The 19,072-nt window shown below is 38.1% G+C and overlaps 1 pseudogene across 1 annotated transcript in view; it reads right to left on the bottom strand.

Annotated features, from left to right (window-relative positions):
• Positions 1-755: 755 nt before the first annotated feature.
• LOC145675044 (obg-like ATPase 1 pseudogene) overlaps positions 756-19,072 on the bottom strand; it is a 187,302-nt pseudogene continuing 168,985 nt past the window's right edge. Inside the window, exon 4 of the transcript XR_014129108.1 lies at positions 756-963. The product of XR_014129108.1 is annotated as an obg-like ATPase 1 pseudogene (transcript). The remainder of the gene's footprint in view (positions 964-19,072) is intronic.

Genomic DNA, 19,072 nt, shown 5'->3' with positions numbered 1-19,072 from the left:
ATTTCATTCATTTATTATAATCACCATCTCCTTTAGCCTACACGACATACTCATACAGACAAACCACAGTGCAGGTCGTTCCCCATCAACTATCTCGCCTTCAATTGAGTTAGATACAGAAACACGCAACCAGCATTGGCACTATCACTTCCCGTTTTGATATTGGATGGGAAGTGATATTGGAAGTAAGTGTATTGTAACTTCAGAATAGGTCTACCAAACGAAACTCATGTGTTTTAGTCTGTATTTTCATCCTATGTTCTTTCCAGGTTTGGGGTTTTATTCCTAGTCAGAGAACCTTAAAATCTGAATGGATTGCGGTGGTTCGGATTCCACTTGCTGCTGAAAAGAACGGCTTAACTTTAATCCAACAATCTTCACAAGTTTTTCCTAAATGTTCTAATATAATGTTAGTTTTAGATTCAAAAATATGAAAATAAAATCTTTCCGTTTAACGTCCTACGATTATGCTCTGTAGGTTAAGGGAGATTAATGATGATGGAAGAATTTGGTGGAATGAGAATGCGGAAGAAAACAGGAAGACTCAGCGGAAATCCTCAGACACAATGTTGTCCACCACAAACTTACTTGGCCGGGGATCGAATCAAGGACCCCATGGACCAGAAATAAACGCTCAATCACTGAGTCACTATGCCTTCGTAGTTTCCAATTCTGATTCTGGAAATAATAAGTCATATTATCCCCAAGTAAACAGTAAACCCTCGTACCTCCTATCGAAATATGAACTTTATTAGTCAAACTCTATCTTCAACATTTCCTTTTTCTAAATACTGTAGATATAAAAAAATATGAAATAACAAATAATAATACTTACGGCATAAGTGGAATAGTGCGTCACAGGCTTTGATGTGTGAAAGGAAAGCATTGCCTAAACCTTGGCCCTCGGACGCTCCTTTTACTAATCCTGCGATATCCACCACATTTAAGAAGGCGGGAACTTTACTGTAATTAAAAAAGGTAAATAGTGATCAGTATTTTTTTATCAGAAAAAAAATTAAAATAAAAAATTCAAAAAATAAAAAAATACTCATATCCAGGTACATACTGGCTTATACTGACGAAAAAAGAACATTATACACACATTGCAGATATTATGATAAATGCATGTATCCTGCCATAATTTTCTTGCCATAATTTGAGAATAGGGAGGAATCAGGGACGTACGCAAGGGGTGGGTCCTGGGGGTCCGGACCCCCTCCGAAATTTCGACTTTTGTGTGCATTTAGCATAATTTAAGGGGCAATTTTAGGAATTTTAATATAAAATACCTTCATATTGAGCTTGGACCCCTCCCGAAATAAGTTCCTGTGTACGCTAATGGGGGGAATTTTAACCAGTTATGGGCATTTTTCGATCGAGCTTTTGTACTTATCGTAAAAATAAGCCGAATTTCTTGATTCAATACACGGACCCAATCAGTTTTCAAATTCCAATTGATTCCCTAGGAGTCCACATTGTAAGGTATAGGGTATATAACAGGCAGCGCTGGTGAATTTTCGCAAGTTAAGTTTTTTTGGGAGGGGAAGCAGAATTGGGTTCAAACGACAAGACATACACCCTCATTGATTGATTTTCTTTTTGGTAAAACTGGAATTGGTTGAAAAGAATAGTTGAATCGGTTTCCATAATTGGTTCATTTGGAGCTTAGCATTCAGTTCAGCACCGAGGCTACATGAGATTCACAACTATAGCTTAACATGGGATCCGAAGTACATGAAATAGTACCATACCCGATGACTCGGTAACCAGACCCGAAATTCATGTCATTTAAAAAAATATCTCCTCTTTCTTTGTGTTCTCACTAAATCTATGTTTCCTTGTAGCCTGCTGAGTGCGTTAAAGAATTGCACTGAAAGATAACTACAAAGTCTGAGTATAAAAATATGATAATCATAAAAAAGATAAGCTACAAGTTTAATCGAGTGAACCTACAAAACTTTTTTGTGTAGAACATAAAAGATACCGCTTAGCTCAAACAGTGCTTTGTTAAAAAGAAAGAAAAAATGTATACATTAGTCTATGTTAGCCAGTATATTATTCTTCAGTATGAAAAGACGATCACACATGGAACTGACCGACTAAAACCAATATGACCCTTTGGCTATCTCTACCTCTGTTTATATATTCTCGTGGTGTCATACATTTTCTATATACGGATCCGTATGGTCGACGTTTTATTCTTAGACCGGGAGGAATTTGTCTGTGCCTCGAACTGCACTACGCTCAATTTCTATATATACCTATATATATATATATATATATATATATATATATATATATATATATATATATATATATAGGGCGGATCCAAGGGGGGCTATAGCCCCCCCCTTGATGCTTAGGTATACAATGGATAAAATGGGCTTCAATCCTGGTTTACACTGGATAAAGCTGCAAACAATGGTTTAGCCCCTCCCTTGATCATATCCTGGATCCGCCACTGCCTATATGAATATACAAAAATGTGATTTTTAAAAACAACTTTTCGCAATCTATATATTAAAATGCTAGGTTTATATGTTTGTCTCCAAAGAAAAGTTTACATGTTTGTCTCCAATACTTTCCATAGTGAGATCTCGAAAACCACAATTGCTAGAAATGTGCCATTTTCACTGGTCGATACCAAATTTTATGTAGATTGGCCAGTTCTAATTGTTTGTTTTTAAAAAAATGGTCATTATTTCTTTAGTACATTTTTTAGGGATACACAGCAAATGTTGAAATTAAAAAAAAAGCATTATATCCTACGAGTTATGCATTCCAACACCACGTAATTGTATATAGAAATAGTATATCTCTCCGGCGTTTGTTTAATGGCCAAATGATAATGAAAAGCGAAGGATAACCATTTCTCCAGTCTAACAAGGAGGGTGTCCGAAGTGTGAATCTCAGATTTCAAAAATGTTTGTGCAGATCGTTAGGGGGGTTCATAGAATAAAGATCGGCACAACAAACTTCGGCGGAACCCCATATTTGGGTGGGGCAGTACTCCATTTTCGATTTTCGGTTTTCGTAGTAAAAATCGGCCTTTTGATATGAAAATTGACTTATTGTTGTCAACAATCGTTATCATTCGTTTTCATTTGCCTAAAGATACTGCAATTGTGGGTCGAGGATCTCTGTGGGAGGGTCTCCAGTAGCGGATATAGAAGGTAAAAACTGGGGGAAGCCGACCCCAGGCTATGATACTATATCATGAGTTTACTATAAACTTTCAATATATAAATAGTAATTAATCTATAAATAGTAGTTATCTTTCAATTATTTTTGTCACTAAAACAACTGGGAGCTGCTTCCCCCCGGGCCCGGGCTAGATCCGACACTAAGATCTTCCTCACAAGTGTGATACATATTGCCCTTTTATTTTGACGAGGTGAGTTCTAATATGTCAATAAAAGCTTTTTGAGGAGCACATGTGCGGCACAAGTCTCTACCTAGTTTCTGGGATGCCGAATCACAAATTGAAAGATAACTGAAGGGCTTGAAATAGAACTGAAGGGCTAAAGTTTGGCAGAATTTGTGCTTACTTTACGTATTGTAGGAGGCGTGTTTTTTTAAGTAATGTCCGTTTGAACATAAGTACACAACGAAAGGTTATTTCAAAAAAGTAAATGTATTTTCAGAAAGTACATACTTTACTCTATTTTTCGACATAGTTGCCAAGTTTGTTCAAACACTTATCATACCTCTCAACCAATTTCAAAATACCCTCTTCATAAAAACTTGCCGCCTGCTCTGATAACCAAGAGTTCACTGCCGTTTTCACATCGTCGTCATCATTGTAACGGTTGCCACTGAGGTGTTGTTTGAGGTGGAGGAACAGATGGTAATCGCTCGGCGCAAGATCAGGACTGTAGGGTGGGTGATCTAAAACTTCCCAGCCAAAACTGTCCAACAAATCGCGGGTCTGACCTGTAGTGTGAGGTCTTGCATTGTCATGGAGAATGGCAATGCCTTTTGTCAGCAGGCCGCGTCTTTTGTTTGAATCGCTCTGCGTAGCTTTCTCAGGGTTTGGCAATATGCTTCTGCATTGATAGTGGTTCCTCGTTGAATGAAGTCGACCAATAAAACACCATGCCTATCCCAAAACACCGACGCCATGATTTTGAGCTGGGACAGAGTCTGTTTGGCCTTCACCTTTACAGGAGAGTGTGCGTGTCTCCATTCCATGCTCTGTTGCTTCGATTTGGGCGTGATATGCGAAACCCATGTTTCGTCTCCAGTTACGATCTGACTCAAGAAGCCGTCACATTCTTCGTGATAACGAGTCAAGAACTTCATCGCACACTCAAATCTTTGGTTTTTGTGGTCCTCTGTTAGGAGTTTCGGGACCCAACGGGAGCACAGTTTTCTAAACTTTAGGTGTTCAGAAACAATTTTGTAAAGCACTGATCTCGACACGTCAGGAAATTCGTTGGATAGACCTGTTATTGTGAAGCGCCTGTTCTCACGAACCCTCGCTTCAACTGAAGCCACCAAATCGTCTGTAATCGAAGAAGGGCGACCGGAGCGGTCCTCATCATGGACGTTGTACGGACATTTTTAAATTCTCGTACCCACTTACGCACTTTGCTTGCACTCATAACAGTATCGCCGTACACTTCGCAAATCTGTCGATGAATTTCTGCAGCAGACAGGTTTCTTGCTGACAAAAACCGTATCACTGAGCGAAGCTCACATGCGGCGGGCGACTTCATAGTCTTAAACATTGTGAAAGCACAGAACACAACCGTACAGGTCAGCTACAGAGCTGGAACTGAGCACAGTTGTTCCCAAGGCATGCCGGTACACGACGCACACGCTCGTTGCGGTATGCGCGCGAACTACTAGTGTCTACAACAAAACGGACCTTACTTAAAAAACACGCCTCGTATGTTTTACAGAAATGAAACTGCTGGAAAAAGTGATCCGCGCAAAGACTTTTGCAGCACCAACTACATTTCAGGAGTGTTATATCTTCGCACTCATCACATATGATAGTGTCGTTTAAATGAGAAACTCACTGGATTAACAAATTCTGGTGGCCTCGCATCTACATATCCGGATTTATACCAACTATATTTGAACACATCATGGTACCTTGGCGATGATATTTGTTCATAAACTAGCGATTGCAATTTTATAATGTTGTTACGTTGTGAAGTTGTATATCAATTTGGTGTAAAATTACGAAATATCTTATTTTCCATACAAAATTCTTCCATATTCTAAAGCCCCAAATATCCAGTGGTTGTACAGCCCAAGTTGCTCCCAGTGGAATCTTTTTACATAACCTTTTTTCGTCCGGAATGTGTTGCTGCATCTCTTTCTCGTTAAAAGATAACCATGAATCTACAAGCAAGACACTTTTGTCCCCTATGTTAGGAACCAAAACGTCACGGATCCACTCCTCCAAATGCAGCTTACCCATCTTTCCAGATTTTGATCCAGAAACCTTAACATTTGGGGGCTGGAATAAAGTTTTCTTGAACTGTGCTCCAAATTTTCCTGTCGGTTCTGGGAATACAATCTATAATGGCCCAACTAATTTTCCACTGGCAGACATAAGGGGTATTATTGTATACTATGCTTTGTATTGTGTGCTATGAGATAAGGCATTTTTGGATTGCGCAGAAGCTTCTACTTTTTTTCCACCTTGTATGCCTAACATACGATTATAGTGCAGTTCCATTGCAAGAACACTTTGATCGGAATTATAAGTATTGTCTATATCGAATTCCGGTAACGTATCCCTGACTTCTAGCTGGAAAGATATGGCAGAAGTTTCTATTTGTTATGAAGTGTCAACGTCTGCTCGCGACACGAATTTTATTTCTCGCTACACAATATTATGTTTCCGTTTAAAACGGGTGCAGGAACTTTTGGAACCCATAAAGTTTTCAAGATTAATTTCTTTCGCTTTTTCAATTGCTCATTTCCGAACATCCATGTGATGTACAGGCATGAAATCTCTTTTGGCTTCAATCCATACAGTAAGCATTGATTCTGCCAAACTTCTATTTCAAGCCCTTCAGTTCTCTTTCAACTTGTGATTCAGAATCCCGTAAACTAGGTAGAGACCTGTGCCGCACATGTGCTCCACAAAGAACTTTTAATGTCATATTTGAATTCAACTCGTCAAAATGAAGGGAAAACATGTATCACACTTGTGAGGCGGACCCCCTCCCACACACATATAGGGATCCCTGACCCACAATTGAAGTATATTTATGCAAATGAAGACGAATGATAACGATTGTCAACAACAATAAGTCAATTTTTAAAATCAAAAGGCCGATTTTTACTACGAAAGCCGAAAATCGAAAATGGGGCACTGCCCCACCCAAATATGGGGTTCCGCCGAAATTTGTTGTGCTGATCTTTATTCTATGAACCCCCCTAACGATCTGCACAAACATTTTTGAAATCTGAGATTTACACTTCGGACACCCTCCTTGTAAGATGAATCTTGATTATTTGAAGTGTTTTGCCCAATGAACACCATCATTACTGACATTATAATTAATGGTGTGTGTAATATATTTGCTTATTACATACTGCATGCAAAAAGAAAGAAAAGACTGACCATACACGAATCAGAAACTCCAACCGGAAGTAGACTCAAGTCTTGCAAACGGTGCGAGATATTAAGAAATAATGGAAAAAAATCTCCCCTTTATGGTGCTCCTAGCCGATTTTTAGCAAAACGTCTTTTTACTTGTGTCTGTAAAGTGACATGTTACAGATGATGTGAGGAATGACAAGGAGATTCATGCTCATATGTGAATGATGCGCTGTGTAGAGAGCGCAGGTTCAGCTAGTTATACTACATTAAAATATTAACTTACATTACGCAAGTGGACATTTGCATTTCCCTTTTCACTCGTCACAAGCGTCAGCGGGAAATGTGATAACAAGCGCTGAAAAGTGCGTCTTCTACCTTAGTAGGTATAAGGATACTTAAAGGAACTGTGCCGAAACAGGACGTCCACCCCTGCAAAGTGATGTTGAGTGTTTGGTGGGACATCCGCGGGAAAATTCATTTTCAGTTATTGCAACATAACCAGACAATCAATGCAGGTTTCTACTGTCAGCTTAAACGCTTACCAAGTTCATTTGTTGGAGAAACGTCCTGCTCTGGTTCATCGCAAGGGTGTCCTCATCCACGGTGATAACGCGTGCCGATACACGACAAGGACATGTGCTAAAATCAAGGAATAAGATTAGGAGAAAATTCTTCATCCAGCGTTTTCACAAGATCTTGCACCAACAGACTAATGCCTTTCTCACAGCTTGCAAAACCACCTTTCAAGATGATAATGACCAGGGTTGCCAACTCTGGAAAATAAAATACCGGCACCCCCTCAAAATTTTCTATGATACATGTGTAAGTGTGAAGTATCTCTGTTCGGACCCATCCATGGGGAGAAAATGTACTATCGCGAACAAAAGTGCATTAGCACCTGTATTCTGCATACCCTTAGTACATTCACCAATAAGCTTAATATATACATTTTGCTATAAATGAGAAATTGAAATGAGCAGTGATCATTTTATTGTGTTTACCAGTAACTGCCACTTCTTTAAAATTATCGAAACAGATGAAGAAAAGTACAGTGAAACCTCTACTAACGGACACCTCTATAAAGCGGACACCTCCCATAACGGACATATTTTGTAATCCCCAAACGCTGTAATAGGAAAAAACATATGGTCAAACCTCTCTAAAGTGGACACTCTCTAGTACGGACACGGACAGTCTTTTCTGTCTTTTATAGGTATTATTTACCTCCGTATTACGGACACTTTCTTTAGAAGCAAGTTGGAAAGTGTAGTAAAAATACATTTTTAGTCATTCATAGATGTGTCACCAAGGAAGCATTATGACAACATTTTGCCCCCTCAATTGTCTGCTCAGCAACCCAGACAAAGCGTCTCTGTTTAACAACACTCTTACGTCCCTTTCTTGCATCCCACTCCCACCCAAGCTTTTTAGACACAAAAGTTATTTACAGTTGCCCGTCGTTTGGGATGAGACGTTATGCTATAGTCCCGTTGGAGTCTCTAACCAACCAGAAGCCAAGTTTAGTGTTTTTTGCCCGCAGGTACATATTGTCTCAAAAAAGGACACTTCTGGACTGCAATTAACCCACAAATTAAAGCGACATACTGAAAACATAGGAAGTAGTGATAAGTGTAAAGTGCAGGAAATTATGACATCTTATTTCCATGTTGCGCCTCGAATATAGAGTATTGGATGGCGGAGAATAATGCAGGTACAGTAACATTTCTTTAATATTCATAAATACTGTACATGATTCATGCAAAAATATTTTTTCTAATTGATTATTACTTTGTTTACTAACTGACGTATGAAAATATTGAAACCTCTTTAAGGCGGACACTTCTCTATAGCGGACATTTTTTGATTCCCCACGTCTGTCCGCTTTAGAGAGGTTTCACTGTATATTAATCTTTACTTGACAATTTTGGATTTGGAAAATGAAATTTATTCTTTAAACTTATACTTCAACTACAGGAAATTACTTTAAGAAGTCCTCCCCCCCCAAAAAAATGAATAAAATTCCTTATAAGTAAATTTCGAATTTTCCCTGATACAGTCCCTGTCATATCTTTAAAATTATCTAAACAGATGAACAAAATATAGGCCCTATTAATCGTTGATAGATGGTGAAAGGTGACAGTTTTGGATTTACAGTATGAAAGTTACCTTTTAAATCTTATATTTCGAACTAGATACAAGTTTGAAAAAAAAAGTCATAAAAGGGCTGGTAAGAAGTTTGTACCGGTCACCGGCTTTAATCAATATAACAGCAATATTTCCGGCCAGGCAGGTGAAAAACCGGCCAGTTGGCAACCCTAATAATGACATGTAACTACTAAAACCAGTGATATATATCGGCAGTTAACAGGCAACAAAGTGTTGTGGAGACTATTTTTTCTGACTAACGGCAGCGTTCCAGGTTAAGTTATAGTTCTTTTCCTCTCGGTGAAAAAATGCGACATTATTTATGGGATGACCTGGTACAATATCTAATGAATGTGCTTCTATACTTCGAGCCTAACTCTGTTGCCGACGCTGCTCCAAACCCACTGGCACATTATTAGAATTTAGGACAGTAACAATCATTAGGTTTTCTTAAACGACACTTCGTTCACGAGTTGTGACGTAACTATTAGAATAGAAAGAGTTCAAAATAAATTCCTGCGGTTTGTGGTATACAAGAGAACATGTATGCATCTTCCCCAGATATGATAATAGTATTTCGCTTAATGAAAATGTTAACACAATGTCTCTCTATCACAGAAGAGTGTTAACTGACATGATTGTCTTGTACAAAATATTAAATACCAAATTCAATAGTAAGGATTTGGTCTCTGCCTTCCATCTCAGCTCAGGGTACAAAATAGAAACATACGTGTGGGCAATAGAAATTTCTTTCATTGTAAGAAATCTCGAACAAATGCGATAAAACAGCCACCAACGTGGAAAATGGATACAGTGTAGAATAAACTGAGTAAAAATAAAAATGTTCTGAATATACGTGGTATGAGTCAGGATAAATTTCACAAATGAATTACAGCCATTCTATGTAACTCTGATATGAACACTGTAATTGGGCAGAATTACTTAATTACTTGTGCTCTTCTCAAATATAAAAATAAATAATTAAAGAAACAAGAAACCTTCTATTTTGTAGTTCCGACAAATTTTCAGCGGGCTATAGCTCTGAAATGACACAGTTGTGTGGCCTGTTAGTCTCCCATATATATCCTGCATTAAGAGTCTTCATCCCGGCGAAATTAAAATACCGCTAATTTTACAGTAATTATGTGATATCTTCAAATAGATAATAGATAATTGAAATATGGAACAAGAGCGACCTAGACAATATTTTTTTGCGTGAGGTACCGTTATCACGTCACCTAGTGGCATTCCGTTTTCAGCTGTTTAGAAACGCGGAAATAAATGCCGATTTTCAAAATGGCTCGAAATCGAAAGCAGATAAGTGAGTCGTGATAACGGTTTCGAATGTAAAATAATATTGTCTAGGGCGCTCTTGTTCCACATTTCGATTATCTTTTATTTATTTGAAGATATCACATAATTACTATAAAATTAGCGATATTTTAATTTCGCCGGGATGAAGACTCTTAAGCATTATTACCTTACTATACAACTAATCGAATGAAGAAATGCTCCATTGTCCGAGAAATACTAAACCATGGCATGAAAAAATCCTAATATCATTTGCTATTTTACACTTTTTTTTTTTTTTTTTTTTTTTGGTTACAAAGAGCAATACGATAAATGCTTCCGTATAAAATGGGCGTAGGGATTTTATTGTACGGCACTTCTGTTCAAAATAATTTAACAACAATAGAATAGAATAAAGAATACCATCACACGATAAATGGGCAAAGAACGTGTCTCTCATTTTGAATGTCAAACCGCAAAATCATTTTTCATATCTGATTTCTTTCCTCAATGAACCCCCTACACTGTTCCTGCGGGTGTCAAAATAGGGCGTGTCTGAGAGGTCGCCCATTGACCTCATCTCCCGCGGCCAGGGTCAGCAAATATTTAGTCTCCCGCTGGGGAGTGAAATTGAGTTGTAGGCATCCAAGCAAGGTGTTCAAATAAGGCGAAGCTGCCACCCGCTGATCTCCTCTGTCCCACCTCCGCGTGGGACCTTTCAGATGACGGCGTACGAGCCATTCATTACACGCCACTTACCCAACAACTGTCTAGGAAGTTGGATAACCATATCCTATTATATATATGCTAGAGGAACCACTGTATAACATATAAGGATCCACAAAAATATTTAAAATCATGATTTTATAACAGGTGAGTCTTCTTATGGGAGAAACTCGTCGTGTGTTCATTCAACATGGAAAATTCAACCAGTGCGTAGAAGCAAATAAGGCGTTAGCTATTTACATAAATTCTCATCAACACAAAGTCACTTATTCTGAATACTTTACAACGAGACTAAACAATGTTTCGGGAAAGATTTAGTTTAGTACTTTTCAATTTTCCTTAACTCGAGAAACGAAATGACAACTCTCCCTTTTTTTAAAAAAAATAATAATGGAGTTTTATACATAGACCCATATACATCGTAAAATCAAAAAAGCGAAAATATCCTTTCCTGCTTTTTTATCTATCTATCTATACATACATATATATATATATAAATTAAAAATGAAATGAAATCTTTGAGTTTTACGTCCCACGTTTATGCCGGTTAGGCTAAAGGAGACGGTGATGATGAGTAATGAATGGAATAGTGGAATGAAGAAACTGAGAGGAAACGGGAGAACCCCGAGAAAACCCACGAGCACGATGTTTGTCCACCACAAAGGCCACACATATATAAATTAAAGTTACTATGTTAGTGGCATAATAACTCGAACTGCCCGACCCATCTCGATCAAATTTTCAACATAGATTAGGTTCGGACCTGGGATGCTTTTTATCATTTGACTTTGATGGTGCAACTTAGGGAAAGGGGAGGGGAATTTATATTACATATACAGGCGCGGATCCAAGGGGGAGCTATAGCTTCCCCCTTGACGCTCAGGTATGCACTTGATAAAATGGGCTTCAATCGTGCTTTACACTGGATAAAGCTGCAAACTATGGTTTAGCCCATCCCTTGATCATATCCTGTATCCGCCACTGTATACATGATCGAAAATAACAAAATATTCGAGTCGAATCCATAGTTTTGGGGTAGCTGAGATGAACAGTGACACTTCCGATGCCGTTTAAATCCAAATTCGGACCCCCATTAGTACTCCTAAAGAGGATGGTGACATGTAAAACTAATTGAAAATGACCGATATTAGCATCGAATTCATAGTTTTCAGGGTCCGAAGTTGATTGATGACAGTTTTGATGACGTATTCTTTCCGTACGAAGAACAGATATTCTGCTAATATATATATATATATATATATATATATATATATATATATATATATATAGAGAGAGAGAGAGAGAGAGAGAGAGAGAGAGAAAGGTAGGGAGGGACAAGTATACTTTCGCTTTTTTTGCTTTTTATTATTTTCTCTAAGTAGAATCTTTCTTTCCTCGTAATGGGCTGTACGATTTAAAGAAAAATTCGTCTTTACAACATTTAGAACTTGCGAATACTATGTTCACAGTCCGGAACTGGCTGCCTTGATTGATTTTTCAAACTGACATAGCACTGGTTGCCAGCAAGACCAAGTTATGCAATCTAACACACCAGAGGTGCTGTTTTGGTTGCCTAATCACCTCAAAATACATCTTGTCATAGGTTCCTACAGATATATTTTAACGATTGCCTAAATTTAAACAAGGAGACTAACAAAAGTACTATAAGCAAAGGAACAAATACAAAACCAGTTTTATTTTGAAATAAAATTTTGTTTACACGTCGTTCGGTTCGGGAAAAGCTTTCTTATATGAGTTCAGTTTACGAAATTAAGTCATAAACGGAAATTTTTGGACATGACATTACTTTAAGAGCCTTCATCCCGGCGAAATTAAAATACCGCTAATTTTACAGTAATTATGTGATATTTCAAATAGATAAAAGATAATCGATCGAAATGTGGAACAAGAGCGCCCTAGACAATAATATTTTACATGAGAAACCTTTATCACGACTCGCTTATCTGCTTTCGATTTCGAGCCATTTTGAAAATCGGCATTTATGTTCGCGTTTCTAAACAGCTGAAAACATAAAGCCACTAGTGACTTGTGACCACGGTACCTCACGCAAAATAATATTGTCTAGGCGGCTCTTGTTCCACATTTCAGTTACCTTTTATCTATTTGAAAATATCACAATTACTGTAAAATTAGCGGTATTTTAATTTCGCCGGGATGAAGACTCTAATAACACACAGTAGTTTATAATTCACAGAATTTATTTTTTCTTTAGTGTAAAATGAATGAAAAAATTTAATATTTCAGTTTAACGTCTCACGATTATTTTTTTAAGCTACCGAAGACGACGATTAAGGCAAGTGAATGATGATGGAAGAACTGGGAGAATGAAAATGTGGGAGGAAACGGAAGTACTCCGAGGAAACCCAGGAACACGATGCTCTTAACTACAAACTTACTTGGAAAGGGGATCGAACCAGGGACCCCATGTACCGAGGTAAGCACTCCATGGCGCTTTCAACTTTCTTCCCTTCAAATTTTAACAAACTGAAACAAACTATTTAGGAGCAGACGACACAAAACCTCATTTCTCATCTCGTCTCGTTTCGTAGGGAACACAAGCAAATTTAACAATCTCCTGTCCACTCCCCCAACCCCGGCCGACCAAATAAAATTAGAATAAAAGACTGGAGTTGCTTGTGATAAAATCAAATGAAATGAAATGAAATCTTTGAGTTTTACGTCCCACGATTATGCCGGTTAGGCTAAAGGAGACGGTGATGATGAGTAATGAATGAAATGGTGGAACGAAGAAAGTGGGAGGAAACGGGAGAACCTCGAGAAACCCACGCTCACGGTGTTTGTCCACCACAAAGTTAACTTGGCGGGGGCTGGGATCGAACCCGGGACCCCAAGTACCAGAGGTGAACGCTCTACCACTGAGCCACCGCGGTCCTCGTAATAAAATCAAGATAACATGCTTTGCAGACAACATTTTAATCAATTTCGAAACTTCAAGTCTTCGTAACTAATGTACAGTGTTTTAGGTACCTGAATATTCATATTTGGCATTGTTGAAAGCATCATTCTGGTATAATTAAAGTTCGATTATGCCATTTTGAATGAAAAATAATGACGTTTTAAAATCCGCAAGTACGCACTCCTACACACACACACACACACACTTGAGCGCAAGTATGTTCGTATTCCTCACTGGCTAAAATTTAACACATTAGCTGCCAAGGGTGAATTATTTTTGTTCACCGACAGAGTGCCAAACGTACGTACTTACATCATTTTTGTTTTGTGCATATTTTTAAAACATAATGTTAATGCTGAAACATAATCTAAGGCGGTGTGGATCCCTATTGAATCCGCACGCATGAAAGTTGGCGGTCCGATCGGACCTACTCGTATATTTTTTTTATTTATGGGCAAAGGGATAAATTACAGTTGAACTGGCAACTCTGTTTGATAGTCATTTGTTCATTATTATATGAAGCTAGCTAGCTTTGTGTGAGAAGTGTCGATGAGTTCCTGTTGCTTTTAGTGCTAATAACTAGTTCCTTTGTGCAATGCAAAACGAAGAAATATGCGCAGAACTTGATCTCATTTGTAATAAGTTATAGTAATAGTCTATAGTGATCTTGTGCTTTCTGAAAATTCAGCAAATTGAAGTTGATGTCCCTCAGGATAAGTCTCACATCTGCCCGCCTCCCAATGTTGTTAAAGACAACTCTGCTCCCTGATCCGACAGATTTGCGACCCGGAAGTCAATACATATTTTACCTCATTTCCTTAATTACTGCCCAATGAAACATTGCATATTATAAATATTGTGCTGTAACATAAAGTTATGTTTCAGCTACAACAAAAGACACTGATTCATTTGGTTGTGTTTTCTGATATCTAAAAAGATAACAAATGAAATAAAATATTTGATTCGTTTTACAATGAGCACACAAGATGGCACTTGCTGTTAGATCATACTACAAGTGCTGAGTTTTATGAAATGTTTCTTGTATGTGTAAAGTATTTTAAAATAACGATCTTATTATGAAATAGATATATTGTTTGACCGTTTTTCGTGTTATGTTTCATATTTTATTTAAATATTAATTTACATGTAAGGAAATAGATTTTGAGACGAAACTTGCGCAGAACGCCATGATACGTTGTTGTCAAATTTGAACGTTTACTGTGGTAATCACAATAAGAAAATTCCTGGATTCTAGAGTTGCAGTTTGAGAAACGGAACTTAGCTGTGAATTGCGGTAAGGGTCGAAAACTAATTATCCAAGCAGAATTCCATCATTACTTCCTTTAATATCTGGCATCAGTAACGCTCGACAACGCTGCACTATTCAAGCAGCCGTTAACATAGTACCAAGAACACCTAGTGATCCGCCTTAAGAAAGCAACACGTACGGTAGGTCCAATCGGCCTTACAGAAACAGCAAATACTTGTTAATTGATATTCAGTGCCTCTAAGCGGCGTTAGTAAGCAACATCTAACAACAAAACCTACAGCATAAATATCTCCTACATTGTGTGTGATAGAAACACTACAGTTCATTAACACTAGAGGCAGTACTTTAAAATACAAGTACTCTAACAACAACTCGACGAATTAGAAATTATGGGTTTGATCGGAACTACGAGGACATTTTACTTAGACCACGCCAGTGGGTCTAATCGGACCCACCTGGCAGCTAACGTGTTTTAATAGGATATCTTGTCAAGTATAACTGCCAACGATTCGCCGTAAGTTTACCGATTTTTTTTTCAAAGTATACTTATCGTTTTCCTTTTCATTAAACGAATAACCGTGGACAAAAGTGAACTGAAACTTTATACTGACAAAGTATTAAAAGAATATACGCCATTTTAAGTAATGAACTGCATGAATTAACGCACATGTTGACTACAATAATTGACCACTTAATTACGCAGTCTTCCCCGTTTTATTAAGCTGTATAAAGGAGAGTTCAAATCTACAGATTGATAAAATCTAAGAGCTAGCATGTCAAGCAATGGAGATAATTAAGAGTCTGTTTATTGACACAAACCTAAATGACAGGTAGAAAGTGAACAAATGGAAGATTGACTTTTATTACAGCCAACTGCGGTAACTCTTTACTCTGTTTCACCACTCCTCCAGGCTGTTCTTTTAGGCACAAAGTAGGCTTCCGGAAACACATTTTTGTATACATATGCATATATACACTTATGCACCCACGGAAGAAAATGACACTTAAAAAAAAAAAAAGACAATATGCACGCACTATAGAATATCTCTCGTTTTCCTCCTGACTATGTATAGACCGAAATATATTCATAAACATTCGACCACACACATACATACGAGCACGAGAGGTTGTGACACGCATTATGATGTCGCGTGATAATAACCAAATTGCAGTAATTTTACTAGATACAATAAATTAAATGTTTACGGACGATGATTTAAAAACAACAACAAATGCGATCATAGTGTATATATATATATATATATATATATATATATATATATATATATATATATATATATATATATATATATATATATATAAGTAAAATAAGGAATGTCTTGCATCGGAAAAGCGACAGATTTTATTTTTTTTAAAAAACTAACATTTTTAAAATGGATTTAATCGTTTATAATGACTGCAAGGACTCGTGAAGCCTGGGCTCTACACCAATCAAAGAACAAGCAATTCACAGAGCATGCAAAGAACAAAGCATTTCTCTCTCTCTCTCTCTCATGTGTGATGCATCGGAAGAATTCGGCACGATTCGTGAAGCTGCCTCCCGAACGCACACTTTGAGAGAACGAAGCATCAACAGAAATGCACCTAAAATGTTGCTAAACTTAGAAAACATGGCGAACGAGCGACAAAAACGAAAGCACTTCTTAAATAATTATAACACGAATATTAAAAGCTATTCGAATTAAACGATAAAACAACAAAGACGAAATGAAACTCTGCGGCAATCTGACAACACTGTACCTTTAGAAGATGTTCTCTGGCGAAATTTTACGCGTGAGGATTGACGACCGCAATACACACACTCACGTTCTATTGGGTGATAAAATTGGTAGATCTAGGTCAAGCTTCACGACTCCGTGCGATCACTATAGTCTTGAATGATCGACGCTTAGGATGAACTGGTTACGCTAGAACCTTGAAATTTGGACAGTGAATAACATGTCCCATAAGCTGGCACTAAGGAAGACTTAAGAGATTCGCCATGGAAGAAGGTGAAATAGGAGGTTCCATTTATTGAAAGGTACACTATAGGTGTCACATCCAATTACCAGTGTCCTCACTTACTATATACATTTATATGCTGTAATTAACAATTTTCCTCTTGAATCCGTTTGTTGTGTCAAATATATCAACATTTGAATTATATTAATTTACAACGTTGTGGAAAGAAGCTTAATTTCACATATTGGAGCATGATTAAAGTAATGGTTGAAGGTTCTGTACAATAGGAAAAAAAATTGCTTGCCTTCAGTGACGATACGTTGATTTTAATTTCATTGCAATGCTTTGGAATATCAACTTAGTTCTGTAACAATTTATGAATAAACAGAACGTCTTTGACTTGCAAAAATAACGTTTATATAGTGCTCGTGTATAACAAGCTTTAGGGTAAAAGAGTTTGGAATATCAACTTAGTTCTGTAACAATTTATGAATAAACAAACGTCAATGACTTGCAACAATAACGTTTATATAGTGCTCGTGTATAACAAGCTTTAGGGTAAAAGTGTTTGGAATATCAACTTAGTTTTGTAACGATTTATGAATAAACAAACGTCATTGACTTACAACATTAACATTTATATAATGCTCGTGTATAACAAGCTTTAGGGTGAAAGTGTTTTTAAATATCGCAGTAACTAGGAGATAAAGAAAAACAGAAGAGAAAGTTAGTTGAGAACTGTAATGATGAACATCGATTTGTTTGTTGATAATTCCAAGTTTGTATGTTGACTTCTGTATTTTGCCCGTTCTTATGGCAACGAATGGTATCTAGGGACCTGTTTATTTATTATAGTGAGGATACAACGATTTAGATAATCGAACTATAAGGACGCCAACAAAGTTCTGTTGCTTTTTGTGGAGGTCTCTGTTCAATTGTCCCTCACACCATGAGTTGACTGCGAATGGAGATAAGGCGAAGGTCAGTTGTTGGTGTGGGTATATCCAACAAAATACATGGTTATGGCAGTTCAGTTACACCGTGAACTCGCATAAAGACAGAGTGAACATGGGATCTCCACAGAGCGTCATAAGGGCGTGTATGCTGTACGAGTTCAAACTTGGGTCAAATGTTGCAGCGGAACGGAAGATTTGCCAGGCCTTTGGTGAGGGTGTCGTGACTACACACACAAGTCCAGCGGTGGTTTAACAAGTTTAAGGATGGTGACAAAACACTCGAAGACGCGCCAGAAGACCAACACATTTACAAAATGAAGGTTTTCAGGCAGCAATCAAGGCGAGCAGTGTCCACACATGTGAGGAACTGGGACTACAATTCAATGTGAGTGGAGAAACCATCTGACAGCACCTCCATCAACTCGGGAACACTATAGGTTGGGTCGATGGATCCCACATGATTTGACTCCGGGCCAGAAGGCAAGGCGAGCGGACACCTGTGCTTCTTTGCTGTCTTGTCGGAGGAAGGAGCCATTTCTGAACAGGGTGTTGACATGTGATGAGAAGTGGGTCTTGTACGAAGTTCCACGGCGCCACCATTAGTTAGCATTTCATGAAAAGGTTCCAAAACAGTTCAAACCAGCACTGCACCAGAAGAAGGCCCTCCTGTGCGTTTGGTGGACTGCTAGTGGCATCGTGCATCGGTAACTGCTGCCAGCTGGTCAGAGCGTCAATGCAACTATGTACTGTCAGCAGTTGAGCCGTGTTCAAGAAAAACTCAAAACTCTGGAGCCAGCCATACTTCTGAATCACAAATGGTCCTAATGTTACTGGTCAACGCTAAGCCCCACGTGGCTAGGATGACCCGAGACACCGTTCTACGCCTTGGATGGGAAACATTATTGCATTCGCCATGCTCCCCGAACAATGCACCGTCCGATTATCACCTGTTCCATTCCTTGGACAATCACCTTAGAGGACGCCACTTCAAATTCCTAGTAAAGGTGCAAAATGCACTTGATACCTTCTTCGCTTCACGGTCCACCGGTCCACCAAGTTCTACCGCGATGCAATCCATAGCCTTCCAGAACATTAGCACAAGGTCGTCGATGCTGATGGAAACTATTTTTGATCTACCAGGTACGTCTTAGGTGATATATCGATGGTGGTTGTTGAAAAAGCGACAGAACTTTCTTGGTTACCTTATAGTTAAGAGATTG

Source organism: Thermobia domestica, chromosome 18, assembly GCF_964235325.1.
Source record: "Thermobia domestica chromosome 18, izTheDome1.hap1.1, whole genome shotgun sequence".
Lineage (NCBI taxonomy): Eukaryota > Metazoa > Arthropoda > Insecta > Zygentoma > Lepismatidae > Thermobia > Thermobia domestica.
The sequence above is the reverse complement of the archived record's forward strand: the minus strand, read 5'-3'. Positions and strand labels throughout refer to the sequence as shown.